At 49.7% G+C, this 13,380-nt stretch overlaps 1 protein-coding gene across 3 annotated transcripts in view; it reads right to left on the bottom strand.

Moving 5' to 3' along the window:
- The window catches only part of LOC144179641 (ATP-binding cassette subfamily G member 4-like), a 117,077-nt gene that overhangs the window by 34,124 nt on the left and 69,573 nt on the right, over positions 1-13,380 (bottom strand). Inside the window, exon 1 of one of the 3 annotated variants that reach the window (XM_077708069.1) lies at positions 10,990-11,006. The exons of the other annotated variants lie outside the window; for them this stretch is intronic. The gene's annotated coding sequence lies outside the window, so the exon portion shown is untranslated. Of the gene's footprint in view, positions 1-10,989; positions 11,007-13,380 lie in introns of those variants that run through there. 3 annotated transcript variants of the gene reach the window in all.

The following is a 13,380-nucleotide window of genomic DNA, read 5'->3' as shown; positions in this document are numbered from 1 at the left end:
AAAACACCGGTCAAAACGTTACTGCAGGAGCCATTGCAGAAGGAACCACAAACCACTAGCTCTTCGGTCCGAAAACAGTTTGTTCTATTCCAATTTTTCTGCGCACATGATACATGGAAACCGAAGCGTACACAGCATCGCTGTAAGAGTCCAGAACTCGCCCAGCTTTGAAATAAACGAGACTGATGACCTCACTCACGTGGCAGGCCCTGTCCAGCTGCATCGGTTTGCGCATAGCGGCGCATGTCCTAAAGTGACAGCGGTACAAAGTCGGTTTGCGCGGTTGCATTCCGAGATAGATGCAGCGTTGGAGTGTCAACTCGAATGAAAAGAACCCGTGCAATGGGACCGAGTCATGCGACGCAATGTAGTCTGGTTTCGGTTAACATCCCTAAAATATACTTGCGTTCTGCCAAATAGACACGCAAGTTGGCTACACACGGGAACGAGAACTTTATTAGGCGGTTCTCCCAGTTGGCGAGGCCAGGGAGAGCGAGAATCGAAGGTGTGGCCAATACAGCGACCGAAGCACACTCACGCTACCCTTCTTGCCGTCATTTTCAGCGGTGAGTTTTAAGAGCGGGCCACATTCTATAGGACGTACCCCCAACAGGGAATAGCGGCTATATCTCGACAACGGAAATTTGCGCGTGAAAGTACGTCGTACTATTTATTTAGGTTAAAAGAAATTACAAGCCGTCCATAACAGCTCAAGAATACTCTTGAGCCTCAAGCAGTAAGCGCTGTGGGCGATATCGGAGATATGCCTTCGCGAAGAACCAAAGTTTTCTCCGTTACGGCTCGCCGTTCAAAGACCAAAATGGACCCAGGGTGGTTGTAGTCATAAAGTCAGAACTCCATCTGATCATCAGCGGCTCGCTGCGTCATTATACCGTGACGGCAGCCGAGGTGCTAGCTGTTGCTCTGGGAGTGGCGGAAGGCTTCCGGACAGGCCGATCACTTACAACAATTTACGACTCGCAAGAAGTTTGCACACACTTTCTGAGCGGACGAGTAAGTCCCCGCACGCTTCGCTTACTCTCGAGTCTAAAGGTGGCGTACCCCAAAACCCTGAACAACCACCTAAGATCCAACAGGGTATCCTGTGGGTGCCGGCGCACTCGGAAATAGGAGGGAACATGGACCAGGGAAGATTAGATCGAAACTATGCTTCAAACCGATCACACGAAGATTCCAACCTTGAAGAACCCACGCCAGTCCCCCCGGAATACTCGGCCACATTGGAATACTACAGGGGCATCAGAAAAAGCTACCCTCCTCCAAACGAATTCCCTGACGGGGGCGAAAGCCACACCCTGGAGACAACTGCACACAGGCACGTTCTGAAACTACAACTTGCTGAGCAAAATTTACCCGTCTCAATATGCAGATGCGTGCCCATTGTGCAATCAAAAACCCACCATCTACACACCACATGGGAATGCCAAAAACACGAAAGCTGCCCCCAAAATCAAAAGCTTCAAATGAGAAGCATTGGAGGCACTGGGGACAGCGACAGCTGTGAAAAACAGATCGGTCTGGTTCAGCAGGCACGCAAGATAGCAGAGGGCGTTGGAGACATGGAACAAGGCTACCACCTCTGCTCAACCCCGTCGGGAGCTGTAGCAAACGCCGCAAAACACCGGTGGGTGGCGGTCCATCCACGCCAAAAAGAACTATAAATAAACGTTTTTTTTTCAGTCCAGTCCACATATTAATTTGTTTTTTTTTTCACTTTAAACGGGACGATTCACATTATCGATAATAAACGGATTACGTTCGGAAATTTAAACAATTTTTGTACGTTTTAATTTCTGCATTTATTAGGGTACAACCATTGCTGAAGAAATTGGATGTTTTATGGTTGTGGGGGAGGGGACCGGGGCTCATTTCTGCTTCGAGGTGGAGTGGTCCCGAGGCCGCCTTAGCGAAGAAACGGCTAGGTCTTTCTACATCGCTATATTATCAAAGAAACGCCCGCCGGAACTGAAGTCCGTCCGATGGCCCGATGTGCGACGACGGGTCGATGCTCTCTGGCAAAGTAGGAGGTCGATGGCCACCAAGGTACTCAATTGCTCCGCACGAGATGTTCGGTCGTGCCTCTTGCACGGCATCACAGTCGCCGTGGGGTCAGGTATGAGTTCAGGTTAATAAGGTGCAACCGTGCTATTGACCGAAGTGAACCAGTCTGGTTTCAGCGAAGAACTCAGGAGTGTGCTGGGCGGACGACGATATAGTTCTTCAGTGTTAGCCAAGAGCCGCTGATGGTGCGGCGATATGCCGTATTTACTGATTCTAAGCACCCCTTTTTTTTCCACGCTGGCAATGCCCAAAGTTAGGGGAGTGCTTATATTCGAAAAACATAAATTACCCCTCTCGCCGTCACTTGTTTTCGCAGCCGTATCTCGCAGATACGGGCGCAAGGAATAATGGTTTACTTGGCTGACATACAAAAGAGAAATAGGTACAGACAGTGAACCCTCTGCTTACGTATGATAGTGAGCCAACCTCACTACAATTCGAGTTCGTTGTGCCGTTTGCGCCACCACTCCCAGTATCCTTCAGTAGGTCGTCTTCTATTCCGTTGGTGTGGTTTGCAATTGTAAACTTCACAAATGACTTCGCCACAACGTCAACTGGGAGCCTCTTACACGCATCCGAAATCCATTTTGCGATGCCTGCTTAGAAAAAGGGGTGCCTACATTCGCATGCAGACTATTTTTTCCATTTCGTTTTAGAAAGTAGAGGAGGGGGCTTAGAATCGGAGGGTGCTTAGAATCGCCACAATACGCCAGATTTGCGAGCGCTGCCATGTCTCCGCCCCCTCCTTAGGAGGTGACGGCGCATGTCAAACGTCGGCAGTGTACCAAGTAGTAGAAACTACAGCGCATCCAGTCAAATGTGCGGGAACAGCGGCAGCGCGCGCTGCCTGGTGTACACTTTTGTTTCCAGTTATTCTTTCATGTGCAGGAATCCATGTTATAACGACCGTTGGAGATCCCCTCTCGCAAGCGGCGGACATCTTTCCTAATAGTGCTAAGTACGGGGTTGTCTGCACCCCTCGAGCGGTGTATACACCTGCGTGCAGTGTAAACATAGTATTGCAGAGCGGATCCCGTTTATCACATATTCGAGTGATTGCAAAGTGTATGGCATTCAAATTAAGGTTGGTGACAGTGTGCTCGTCAAAACGCCGCTGAAATAAATTTAATTTTGGAGTCCGAATTGTGGCAAGCTGTGGCGGCGTCTTGTGGAAGCGTAGCGGTGTCACAGTTAGATGATCCCTAGCTGGGCCAGCCTGCATGACACGTTCCTGTGTCGTTTAGCGTCAGCTTTGCGCTTTTGGGGGTTAGCTGGATTCATAATTAATTATTACTGCTTGAGGCCAGGACACCTGAGACGTCTATATAGATTAGCAACCCGCGCTGTATTTAGGGAAAGTGAGAAATTCGGCGACGAAATTCCGATACCAATTGACAACAAAACGAGCGACAGGCAGCCATTGCTGCTGCAAAAGCGAGTTACTTAACCCCTCGGACGGTTAGAGCGTTAGGCACTGCTGGGGCGGGGTACGACTGACGTGTGAGAAATGCCGCTTTGCGGACTTCTGAAGCAACAGCAAGACGTGCGCGTCAGGCCGTGTTTCAAGTTCGCGAGGCAGAGGGACTGGATGCTCACGAATTCCTAAACACCCACCAAGGAATCATCAATTTATTTTCACTTGGACCTCTTCTCAATGACAGGAACTGCGCTGAGGGTTTCGTCACACTTTGCAGCACAAGCGAGTACCGTATTTGCCCCATTCTAACAAGCACACTTTTTGTGAAAATGGGCGTCCAAAAAAAAAAAAAAACAGTGCGTTATATTTGGACTCGAAACTCTGAAACCTTAAAACCGAAACTTCGAACTCCGAACCGAAAGGAAGCGGCTTAATGAATGGTGGAGGCTTAGTTTAAACGCAAAGTAATCACCTTTGCAGAAGACGTGCTGGAGTCGGGTGTTCGCGATTGGCGAAAACCAAGGCACCACCTTTTAAGTGCAGAGCTGTACGGGAAGGATTTTGCTGCCCATAGCGTGTGCCGATTTATGTTCAAGTTAACGCTTTGTGAAACTTTGAGGCGCCGGTAAAGGGAAATATTTGGTGAGAGCGGTAGAATAGGCGCCAAGATACTTTTGCGGATTAAGGGTGTAAGATTAGACTGCACGTCACAGACAGGGGCGCGTTAGAATCGTGCAAATACAATGTGTTTGTGGCACTTTGTGATATGTTGCTTTTTTTGCGATAGTATGCCCTTTGGCATAGGTCCTACAGGTACAAGGTTGCACCCGTTTCCCGGAGGAAGTCCAGAAGACAGTGGTGGTGGGGCCCCCACAGCCATCGCTGAAGATCGGAGGGTCTCCCAGGATGCAGGCCTGTGCCGCGAAGGTGTCGGGATCTCGCTGCACTCAGGGAAGGGCACGTCCATAGCAGGTGGTTGGTGTTGGCGTCTTTGGCAGGAGCCGTACAGAAGGGGCAGTTCGTGGTAAACGGGTCATGGTATCGCGGTGGCCACGCCCGGGTTACCGCAGGAGAGAGGGCCACGCGTAGTCTACGCAACAGGACCTCCTCCCAGCGAGCGAGCGCATTGGGAAGGTCTGTCCCACACGGTGGGATGAGAGCACGTGTGGCGCGACGCAGATCTTCCTTTAGTTAGAGAAATTGGTCATGTGGGTCAGTTACCAGCAAGGGCAGGGGCCGTGGAACCGACGTAAGGTGAGGGGAACTAACCGCCACAATATGAGCGGTGATAGTAGCACACCGGATCCACGAAATTCGGAGGAGGACGGGGTACGTGTCCAGCAGATTATGAATGTCTGTTGAGACAGACGAGTTGGAGGGTTCACGTCGCAAATCCCGTATGGCCGCCGTTGAGTCCGTGTAAATTTGTGCCGTAAAACTTCCAGAAGCTTGACGAAGTGCCGTTAGTAGCGCTTGCAGTCCGTCCCGGATGGCTGTAAGCTTCGCCCGCACAGAATGCCAGGTGCGGAGTGTTTCATAAGCGCAGTTTTGGTTCACTTCTGAATGAGAGGGGAATTCGATCGCCGTAGTTAAAACGCCGTCTTGGGCCCCTGCGTCCACAAATGTCTCTAAAACGGGGCTGGTTCACAGTAGCTAGTGAAGGCGCGCCCGCAGATTGCGCGTCTGCGCTTCCCGTCGACCGACTGTGGAGTCGAATTTGCGGCCGGTTGTCGGTCACTTGATGGTACAGCCAGGGCGGCCTAGTTACAGGGTGGGCTGGTAAGGCGGGTAGAGGACGGCCCATGTAGACCGCCAATGCCGCTGCCCCCGGAACAAATTAAGTTTGTGCTGGCGTGCGGAGCGGCGTTGATGTACAAGCTCATCCAGGGTGTTAAGTTGAGCTTCTGCCTGAAGAGATGGTATGGGCGTTATTTGAGGGAGGCAGGTGATTGTCCGCATTGCAGTTCTATTAATTGATTCAAGTCGGGCCCACTCCGCTTGGGGCATATGCTGGAATTGAGCCTGATAGACAAGTCGAGGCTGAAGTATTGACCGCACCAAGAGTCGGACCATTTTGAAGCAGGAGCCTCCAGACTTTTGCGAAATGCGTCGGATAAGGTGTAGCATCTCATCTGCTTGTTGGCAGGCAGATCGAAGCCACAAGGCAGCTGAGCCTGACGATGAAATCTCCAATCCCAGCACGCGAAGAGAGGTAACAGTACGCACAGGCTGGCCGGAGAGTTGTAGCGAGATCGATGATATCTCCAGTCTACGACGGCCCCAAGCATTGGCCACGGACGAAATGGCCATCTTTTTGACTGAACGCGGGAGACCAGCGTATTCACACCATTTCTGTGTGTCCGTCAAAGCTTGTTGCAGGCTGGCGGATTGCCGACACAAGTATGGCTGGAGAGTTGATACTGTAATATCATCCGCGTACACCAGAAGGTGTAGGTCTGATATCGAGCCAAGATGCCAGGCGAGCGGCAGAATAACTACATTAAAGAGGAAGGGTGAAATCACCGACCCCTCAGGCACTCCACAGACGGGCGTAAAATGGCCGTAACTAGCTCCACCAACCCGTACTGCAAATGATCTTTTAGTCAAGAAGGTCCGGATGAAACAGCGGACCTTTTCCAGGACAAGTAGGCTTTGGAGAACTTCCAGGATAGGGCTGTGGCTGACGTTGTCATATGCCTTGTGAATGTCCATGGCAAGCAACGTCCGCACTTTGTGAGACCGGCCACCAAGTAGCATCATTGATGATAAGTGCTCAAGTCCATCCTCTGTCCCGGTAAATTTTTTACTTTCTTGGCGCCTATCTCAAAGGGAGTGCTGCTTTCCCCGTGTGAAGGCTGGGCAGTTTAATAAGGACTACTTCCGCGCCCCATGTAGTGTGTGGCAATTTCAGTACATATAATGATCTCTAAAGTGCGGTTCGCCAAAGGCAAGAAAAAAAAAATCCCGCCATCTCCACGAAGTGAATGATGGTGAGTGGGGTGGCGAAGCTCGAATGGTTACCGGTAAAACCGTGAAACATTCGCCAATACATCATATAAAGACTCGACACGTTGTTATAGGGGTGATTGCATATACACTTATATACACGATGTTTATTATTTACATATCGATGCAATTACATACACTTATATACACACAAGATGTAATCATTTACATATCGATGCCGCGGTGTCGGACCGGAGCACGTGCTGTACAAGGCCATGAAAGTCATGCGGCACAACGTTTCCTATAAGACGATGACGTTCCGCAACAACGCTACCACAAATGCATTCACGCGGCAGTATTTCGAAACAGGCGGACGAGCGTTCTCGGACAGCGTGCTCTGTCAAGACATGGCCTTCATTAGGGGCATAACAAACACGGTCGCGTACTGGCAAGCCCGACCTTACAGCTGTGGCCGAACGAGCGATCGAAGAAGTCGCGCTTGAAGCGCGCGTCGGCGCCACCAACCTCAGGTAGCGACCGCTCCTTCCCGCGCCCGCTTCGATTCTGCAGCGGAGCAGCGGAAACGGCGGAGTACAGGTGTGTGCTGCACCGCCTTGAGTGGCGGCGCGCCATCTAGCGGGCGACCTATCAACTATTGCACAGCTGCGCCTTTAGCGGTCGCCCCGAGAACTAGTGGACACAGCACGCCGAGGGACTTGCCCCGAGCAAGAGGAGCTTCGCCCCTAAAACGGTTGCTAGTGGCGTTACTTGCTACAGTACTGATTCATAAATTACGACACCCTAATATACTTGAACTCTTCAATGTCATCAGTTGCACTGATCTGTCGTTTGTCTCAGCCAAGTTTTCTAGGCAAGTCATACAGATTCGTGACGTAGAAACAAAACGAAGTGATCAGCACCCAATTTTGGCGCCAATTTGCCACACTCATAAGTTATTAGGGCCTGACGAATCGAGATTCCCGAAAGTGCATATAGTAAAACTCGTTAATTCGAACTCAAATAGGATCACAAAATTGTTCGAATTAAGCGGAGTTCGAGTTAGCGGGTGGACGCTAAAATGAACGGACATCGCGCCAGGCTGCGCGGGCAGAACACAAAGAAGGCGTGGCAGGAAATTTTGTTGCATGTTCGTTTTTAAGTACTTCGCCGCGTATTTCCCCCGACCCGCCATGAATGGCCCAGTGGATGAGGCGCCGCTGCCAAAGACAACGAGGCAACGAAATAGATGACACAAGAAACTGGCTACGCGCAGCGTACAAACAAAAGCATAACTACGACTGCTACCACGACGAACGCACGCCGCGCGGTCTACAGCCACTACTGAAGAGCTTGTTGCCCGCGCCACGTGATCGCAGGCCCAGACCAGCGAGCGCGGCAGAGAGAAAAGCTGCAACGGCATGCGGCGGAGCACTGGCATTCGAGCTGTCGTAGCCATGGCGCGAGCGCTAAGCGGTTTTAAAGACGGTAGTCTTTCTTGGGCTACTTAAAGCCAGAAATTTTGGTCTGTCTGTATGTCTGTCTGTCCGTCTGTGACTCAATTCAGCCACCCGGCCAAAGTAAACAAGATGCTGCGCAATAGTCTTATATACTCACAGCTAAATCTTAACGCCTGACTCCGGTTTATATGTTCATACTTGTCAACATTGTTGAACAAGAACAAAGCATTACTCACATACAAGGCAGAAAAGCAATACGCAAGGGATATTTACAGTGTTTCTTTATTAAAAAGAATCATAGTTGCTTGATTTTTGCGAACTGAAATTCTACATCCACTGCAGAAGAAAAAATTCGCGCTGTCGTCTGCTGTCGCCAGCGCCACTATAGCTTTTGGCGGAATTTTAAGAAATCACGCGGCAACACTTGCGAAAGGTTCTACTAGACAGGCTCTACGTTCTGCTTGGAACGCACATGAACTAGGGCAACGCGGTTATATAGAGGTTGAAGTAGGGCGCCTCGATTCACGCGCGTATCCGCCGTACGGCAGCGCTGGGGTCGAGGCACCCGGCCTGGAGCAGTGGAACGCGGAAAATTTAAACGGACTCGAGCAAGCCTTTAGCGTGTTTACCTTGGGAGGAGCGCGACGCAAGAGCAACAACATGAGTGGTGAGTGGGAAAACGAAGGGAGGCACTTACTTGGCAAATGTCGACAAAGACTATTGTCTTTTCTTGACATTTGCAACGGGAGGAGCAGATACGCGGCCAATTTTTAATGTTTAGTTGTTTTGCGTCTCTAGTAAATTTGGTTTGGTTTGGGTTCGAAGCACATTGTAACCACTCTGGGCCGATTTCTTCAGTGAGGAGCGGGATCCCAGTTGGAATTAACCATTCTGGATGCCGACGTGTTCGAATTACCGGGAGCTTTCCCCGATTGAAATGTACAGGGCTGTGCCGGGTCCAGGGTGTCAGTTCGAATTAACCTAGTTAGAATTGACGAGCTTTCACTGTATACTGTCAATATTTGTGCAAGTGTATCTGTGACCCGTCAGACCTTATCGATGAAATTGTATGCTTTTGCGGCAAACCAATTGGTACTTACGTGAACGTCCCGATATTAAACGAAATCATCAATTATCCAAGGGTTTACTGTGCATAAGCAGGTGTTGGGCAAAAGGGGCTACGCATCCAGACACTGCAGTACATGTGAGAGTCACAGCGAGTGCAAAGGCACGTCAGGAGGCATCTCGACTAACCACCGCTGGAATGTTACAACAGCTGTGGTGCGACGTTGAACGACAAACAGATCTCGCCCCACATGCACAGAAATGGAATGCGCGCGTGCACGAATCAGGAAATTCTCCCTCTGCCCTCTAACTGAAGGGCACGCAGTTTAGAAGAAGTCCTTATTTTGAAAGCTTGTTTGAATGATATATACGCCAGACAATAACACATGCGTGTGTCCTCCTGCATTACTTCGAAAGATTCGGAGCTTTGCGTGTGTGATTCCCTTCACAACCACTCTAACAAGTGAAGGAGTCAGGGCAACTCTTCAAAGGAGTTGAAATGCTTGTTCCATATACGATTCCTTTTTCAAGCATCAGGTAACTCCTCATACCCCAGCATAGCCCTACCCTTCAACCTGGAGTCCCCGGACTCCCGTGGGGAAAGGGTCAAGGTATTCCTAGAGGAGTTGCGAGGCCCCCTCGGAAACACCATCGAAGAATTCCCGACACGAGTTGGGGAATTCCACCGGCCATGGTGTTATGGAACGCCGGACCAGAGTCCTCCTATGCCTTCCCAAGGAGGGTTCCGTTACTTCAGAATACATAGTATTCCTTTGATGCAGCATTGCGGAACTAACTGCAAGAGTTCTGAACTGTTTTTTCGTGCCTCCACGGGCAGTACTGCACTACCATTCATGACCTGGAACAAGTCGGAGACTACGACGTCTTCAGCGGATGGCGTGACCGATGCTTGCGTAGTTTTTTACCCATTAATAGCCTTATAACTATAAACCCGCATAGCTGCTAAGAAACAAAGGCCTGCTTCCTTCAGGACAACGGAAGCAGCGCTGAGAAATTTATCCAGAATCAATTGGGCAATATATTCAGCTGATTTCGTAGTGCTGACTGCATTGGTGCATCATTTCACTCCGTCAGCAAAAGTCAATCGGCTCATGAAATCAAATTTGTTCTCCTGGATAAAAAAATATTAGGTGGGAATTGATATGAAAGGATTAAAAAATTACCTTGTTGGAATTCTTAGGGCTGGACGCAAGTGGACAAGCATATCTTCAACCTGTTTTATTTAAGAAGCAGAACGTGCGAAGTTAAGGGAAAGTCAATCCTTAGCTTGATTCCTTGCCTTCGCGAACCTTGATCCGTTGACAGCATGGAGGAAGAAAAAGTTAGGAGACGGCGCTACCGGAGAAGCGTGAAGCCTATACATAAAAAGTAAAATCGAAGTCGGCCCAGGCGTCACTGCACCACGTGACCCCATCGTGCCGCCGCCGCGAGCTCTTCAATTTCGTCTGCTCGAAACTACTCTGCTGCCCGTTGTCGCGAAGCCTGATATATGTTGGTTTTTTTCCCACGGCTTTTGTCTCTCACACATACGCGGCACTCCTGCCCGCACGCGGGCATGAGATCACCGAGCAGACAAATGCAGGAAGGACGGGGAAAAGCTACCGCCAACCAAGCACGAGAGAAGCGCCGGAGTCGGAGACCGCCGCCGCCGGCCCACCCGACCATGGAGGTCACGTGCTGGGCCGACTTCGGCGGCTTGAGAAAGAGAAACGGCGGAGGGAGCGGCTTCAACGGAGCTGGGCTTGCGAAGGCTAGCTGCGTGACGTCATGCCGTCTCCTAACTTTTTCTTCCTCCATGGTTGACAGCACATCCGTAAAGCAAGACTTGGAGGGGTATACTGTCGCGAAATACGGACGTCACTGTTGCGCAGCACAATCTCGAAGAGTACGCACGCACGGTACATGCTGTAATAGAGCAAGGTTCACTCCGATTGCAGTCTGTTATCGAAGTACATCGCACGTATTCCAAACCACGCGGACAGTGGAATTTGCCTTACTCACTTTCATCGAAGTACTAATAATCCAAGGCACCGCTGTTTGTGATCACTGCAGGAGTCGTCGCACCAAAATGCTTGTATTGCTTGGCCGCATTTTTTGTTTGCAACATAGATGCCGTAACTTAACATGCTATCACAGCCACTTCCCCGAGGCATATGCACGTTTTAAATGCAGAGCATTTCTTAGCCTCGCCTCTTCCTGCGTCGGACGGCGTCAACAGCTCCGCGTCAGCAGCAGGTGCGCCTCTCCTCCTTCCCTCCTCTCTCTCAACAGCAGCTGGCGCGCGCATGCGTCGTAGTCAGCCCATTCGCTCCGTCGCGGTCTCGGCGTAACAGGTGCGTGATAGCAGCGCGGTTGGGCGTGAAAGGGCGCGCGCTGCTTGCGCCTGCGCGCTCTCCCCCCCCCCCCCCCCCCCCCCCGTACTGCTCTCCCTCTACTGCGCGCGCTGCAAAAATAAAGCGGCTAGCGGTCGCTCGTGCTTCAGTCACTGCGTTGCTCTTTCCTTGCTTGGTTAACGCTCGCTCCACCCTAACGCGACTTTACTCTCCTCTCTCTACCCCAAACCAACACCAACGCAACTACGACCCAACTACCCACCCTAACGCGACTTTACGCGGCGTTAACGACCCCCAAGGCTCTGCATGTACTCGTGTTCCCCTCGCGGGAAGGCGCGGGAATTTTTTTTGAAACAAAAAGCTCCTCGTAATTTCTTTCAATAAAGCACGCACAGCACAAATATATGATCAAGCCAATCAGCCACACTGTCACTGGAAAATTTTGACTGAAAGCCTGAGGAAACGAAGGGTTCCCCGGCCCAACAGCAACGCGTTCTCCGCGACCCCTCCTTATTGTCCCCTTTCTCCGTAAATTGGAGTTCCTCGCCTGGCGACGCTGCTCTTGCGCAGTGTTGTACACGTTCCTCCAAAATAGGAACGAAAGCTCGTTCCTCGTTCCTTGCCAATTTTGAAACGAGTTCCCGTTACAAGTTCCTTTATTGCGAAAGGAACGCGTTCCAGTTCCACTTCGAAAATTGGAACGTGTCGTTACATTAACGTTACAATTAGATTTTTAAATTAAAATATAGTGTCGGATAATCCTGGGTCGAAATTAATTGAGACATTTAAAACTCACATCGAACTACTTATATTATACGAATATTAACACCACCGGCAGCGATTATCTGGAGATAAAGATAATCAAAAGAAACGCTCCTAGGCGAATTTTTTCAGGGAGCACCGCACAAACTCCAGACGGCTCGAGGGCATTTCGATACAGGATATTTCGGTGCGGAAATTTCGGTGTACGGACATATCGGTGTACGGGCGTTTCGGTGCACGCACATTTCGGTGTACGGACATTTCGGTGTACGGAAATTTTGGCGACCAAATTATCCGGTGCTTGCCGGTTTGCGACAGCCGTTATATTTTTATTTCCGCTTTACCTGGGTTATGGACAACAATCTGGAGCAGTGAATTTATTTTTTTGATTGATGCCATGTCAGATCTTTGCCAGGTATTTTTAGAAGTTTTACATTTATATATTTTTGTTTAATACCTCTTCCTTGGGACACCTGTTATGCAGCCGATTGAATTATTTAGCACGCGTTTTTTTTTCATTTATGACAGGTTGTTAATTTATATTCGCTCTTTTTTAGCTAAGACAATTACCCGCGTTTACTATGGTCTACCGCCTCTTTTGTATTTTTTTTAAATTACACACCCCCAAATTACATAAATTACATGCACACTCTCAATATCCAAAAAGTAACAAACATTAGCTAGCCCCCATAATGAAGAGAACCTTATGAAGAGTATTACGTAGGCTGGGCTGCCTTGCTAAAATGAATTCGCGAACACTGGTCTAGGATATTGTCGGGGAGGAAAACAGGCCTTTTGGAAAACAGCCGCAGGCTCTAATGTCCTAAATGCTGATTAAGCGCGTACCGGTTGTGCATACAAATTCCACCCATTGTGTTCGGGACAACCAACCTTCGTTTAATGTTAACAAGCCTACATTTACCACATTTTAATTCTTTGTTCTAGCGCCCCCCCCCCCTCCCACCTCCCGCCTGTACGCTTGAATCTCGTACAGATTTTTTTTTCAGCCATATTATTTTCGGTTTCCCCCGAAAATCCTACTGGCGTGGTGGAGTTCACGGTCTCCGAAGCGTCACCGCAATGATTTTTTCTTTTTTATTTAGAACGTACTGCTAGCCTCTTAGTGGAGGCTTTTGCAGGGAATTGGGTGATACATTCAGAACAATGACATTGCACACTTCGCGTTTAAAACAGAGAAAAAGCTTTACATTCACCATGGGCGCACGAAACCTCTATAATGTGACACAAAAAGCCACCCAAAAAGCGGCTGAGACCACAATGGCCACTATCGTTTGCT

Source organism: Haemaphysalis longicornis, unplaced genomic scaffold (genome assembly GCF_048455015.1).
Source record: "Haemaphysalis longicornis isolate Haplotype H1 unplaced genomic scaffold, Haemaphysalis longicornis Haplotype H1 scaffold_4, whole genome shotgun sequence".
NCBI lineage: Eukaryota > Metazoa > Arthropoda > Arachnida > Ixodida > Ixodidae > Haemaphysalis > Haemaphysalis longicornis.
This window is presented reverse-complemented; position numbering and strand designations above follow the sequence as displayed.